Below are 3,937 nucleotides of genomic sequence, written 5' to 3'. Positions count from 1 at the left end.
GAAACTATCAAAGTGTTCTTGAAAGTCAAAGGAAGAAATGCTCTACGATAGTGAAAATGGTCAGTATTCCTGAGAAGCCTCCTAAGACAAAGAGTGATCTAGAAATACAGATGCTGCTGTGATCTGGGCACAGCGCTTCAGGGGAAGGATGGGGGTGGGACCCACATAAGCGGATGTGGAAGGTAACAGGGAGATGAGACAGGAGAGATGCAAAGGCGACCAGCATGTTCTGCATAACCTCAGCCGCTGGGGACTTCCCTGGCAGTCCAGTGGTTAAGACTGCCTCCTCCTGCTATGCGGGGTGAGGGTTCAATCCCTAGTTGGGGAACTGAGATCCTGCATGCTACACCATGCAATCAAAAAAAAAGTGATGATAAAAAAAAAGGACCTCGGCCATCGTATTGATCTGTAAGCTAAGTGTTCTTTTCTACATTTTAAAGCATAGGAAACAGAATAAAGCAAGGAAGCCCGGCAAGGAGACAGCAGAGCTGAAATCTGGACACACACCACTGTCTTCCCAAGCATCCCGCTCAGCCATGTGTCCATAACCACATCAGCACATCCACTGGCAAATACCGGCAAGGATTCTTCCTACTGCTGATGGAGACAAACACCAAGCAATGAGCTGGAGGTCCTGGGCACGCGCTTGTCTATTAGTCAGAAGCGGAGTTAGACGAAAACCAGAAAAAGCAGCAGCTCCCAGCCCCCCTCGTGGCAAAGTGTGCGTTGGTTGTCACAGGCCCTGCTCACGAGCCCCTCCAGCACATCTCAGAATTCCTTGGACTCAGATACCCTTTGCTGTGGTGCAAAGAGGCTCCACTGCCAAAAGCATGTAACAGGCTGTGTCTCTTTGAAGAACCAGCTTGAACTGATTGTTCTTCAGCTTTTCACATAAATTACAGAACATGAGGCCTGCAGCTTTGCCCAAAGTTGTCAACAGGTTTTAATTGTCTCTGCTTTTCCGTACACACAGATGGCTGCGCTAAGCTGCTCTGCAGACCCCTGCTGTCTTCACGAAGGAAAATCAGACACCACAAACGGAAATACGTTTAAAAAGAAAAGTTACGGTAAAACAGAGTCCAAGGTAACCACCGTTGTTTTTTCCAGAAGATAAATGCTACATAAAGGAAAATAGGAGAAGGGAAGAAACAGCGGCACAGGCAAGGCAAGAAAAACTGTAATGAAAACGTGGGCATTCACAACACGGGTGCAGAAACCACTGAGAAAAGTAAGAAGCATTTGAGGGAGCAGGAAGTCCTTTTTACTGGCAGCGTCTATAATGGGACCCCAAGTTCAAGTTTCTTTCTCTGGAGTTCATTCAGGGAAGCTACAGATTCAGCAATTTCACCTATAGGAATCAGTCCCTCAGAAATAACAGGACTAGAGTGTAGAGTTATGCTAAAATGTTACCTTTCAGCCTTGTTCATAGTAGCAAAACTTTGGTGGTTTGTAGGGGACCAAACCACCATACATTTATGAAAATCAATGATTTAATAACATAAGTGGCTGTGATTTATTAAGTGAGAAAAGTAGAATATCCAAAAATGATTGGGTCTGTATACACGAGTCCTACCTATCTGTTCTCTGTGCTTAGCAGGCAGTCTGATAGTTCACTTGTCAAAATGTGAACAGTACTTAGGTCTTAGTGATGGGCTTTCAGATTATTTTCATTTTCTCCACTTTATCACTCTCTATTGTCTGCCTCTTACACTTTAAGAAAACATATTATCTTTAGAATCGAAAAGATGAAGCCGTTTTCATTTTGAAAAAGCAAAAGCATATCATGAGGTGAATAAGTAACAGATGCCTCCTGCTTGACAGAGACACGTGTGCAGCCTCACCCCCGGTTCCCCCGGCGGTCCAGGGCAGAGAAGGGGGTGACAGGACAGCCCCCAGTGTGGGGGTGGCTCCCGTGAGCATTCATCCTCTGGCGATAAGAACAGCTGCCGTAGACCAGCTCTGTGCACTGAGCCTCACTCGAGAAGAGGCGCTTGACTGGCAGATATCTAACACACTGTTTCCCCTGTGGGATAGGGACGTGGACACGCCGCCAGGCGCTCGTTTGAAGAATCGTGTGCGACACCTGCAGAAAAGGAAAGAGACCTAACGCTAAGCGAGCTGGGGCTCAAATCCCTGCTCTAGATTCTTACCACTTGAACTTGTACAACTTATTTAACTCTCTGAGACTCAGATTTCTCATTAGAGAGATGAAAGATGATAAATATACAAAAGAGGTACAGATGGGAAAACATAACTCAGTGATAAAACAAGTAGATTGAGTGGCAGAGTGTATTTAAGTGTCTGGTATATAGTAGGTGAGGGCTTCCCTGGTAGCTCAGCTGATGAAGAATCCACCTGCAATGCAGGAGACCCCGATTCAATTCCTGGGTCAGGAAGATCCCCTGGAGAAGGGATAGGCTACCCACTCTAGTATTCTTGGGCTTCCCTGGTGGCTCAGATGGTAAAGAAGCCACCTGCAATGTGGGAGACCTGGGATTCCTAGGCTGGGAAGATCCCCTGGAGGAGGGCATGGCAACCCACTCTTGCCTGGAGACTCCCCATGGACAGAGGAGCCTGGCGGGCTGCAGTCCTTGGAGTCACAAAGAGTCAAACACGACTGAGCAAATAAGCGCAGCACACATAGTAGGTGCTCAGATGTCACTATTATTAGCACATTATCCGTCATATTGGATAAAATAGTAAGGGAAGGGAAACACAGACTTGTGTTCTGATGCTGGTTTCAGCGATGACTCACTGTGGGACTCTGGGCTCACCACACCTGGAGCTGTGCCTGGATCATTTCTCATATCTTTCTCAACACTGCCCTGAGACCAAAATGGGATGTTCGTGAGGATGTACTTTGCATGAATGGGAGGATTGTTTCTGAAATACTTATGGTTGTCCTTTAGGAACCAAGATAAAAAGTCTGTATAGTCAATCAAAGCTATGGTTTTTCCAGGAGTCATGTACAGATGTGAGAGTTGGACAACAAAGAAGGCTGAGCACTGAAGAATTTGATGCTTTTGAATTGTGGTGCTAGAGAAGACTCTTGAGAGTCCCTTGGACAGCAAGGAGATCAAGCCAGTCAATCCTAAAGGTGATTCACCCTGAATATTCGTTGGAAGGACTGATGCTAAAGCTGAAACGCCAATACTATGGCCACCTGATGTAAAGAGCTGACTCATTAGAAAATACGTTGATGCTGGGAAAGATTGAAGGCGGGAGGAGAAGAGGGTGGCAGAGACTGAGATGGTTGTATGGCATCATCAACTCAATGGGCGTGAGTCTGAGCAAACTCCAAGAGGTGGTGAAGGACAAGGAAGCCTGGCATGCTGCAGTGCGGGGGGTCGCAGAGAGTCAGACACGACTGGGCAACAAAAACAAAAAGAGCAAAGGGATACTCATTTCTAGTGTAGTCTTTCCTACTTCCGGGCAACGGAGATTATGAGTTCTGGGGGAGCCATCTTGAGACCAGGTCATCTTAGAAGTTCTCCAAAACCATCATTCAGATCAGATCAGATCAGATCAGTCGCTCAGTCATGTCCGACTCTTTGCGACCCCATGAATCGCAGCATGCCAGGCCTCCCTGTCCATCACCAACTCCCAGAGTTCGCTCAGACTCACGTCCATCGAGTCAGTGATGCCATCCAGCCATCTCATCCTCTGTCGTCCCCTTCTCCTCCTGCCCCCAGTCCCTCCCAGCATCAGAGGCTTTTCCAATGAGTCAACTCTTTGCATGAGGTGGCCAAAGTACTGGAGTTTCAGCTTCAGCATCATTCCTTCCAAAGAACACCCAGGACTGATCTTTAGACTGGACTGGTTGGATCTCCTTGCAGTCCAAGGGACTCTCAAGAGTCTTCTCCAACACCACAGTTCAAAAGCATCAATTCTTCAGGGCTCAGCCTTCTTCACAGTCCAACTCTCACATCCATACATG

Source organism: Bos indicus, chromosome 23 (assembly GCF_029378745.1).
Source record: "Bos indicus isolate NIAB-ARS_2022 breed Sahiwal x Tharparkar chromosome 23, NIAB-ARS_B.indTharparkar_mat_pri_1.0, whole genome shotgun sequence".
In the NCBI taxonomy this organism is placed as follows: domain Eukaryota; kingdom Metazoa; phylum Chordata; class Mammalia; order Artiodactyla; family Bovidae; genus Bos; species Bos indicus.
Note: the sequence above shows the minus strand (reverse complement) of the source record.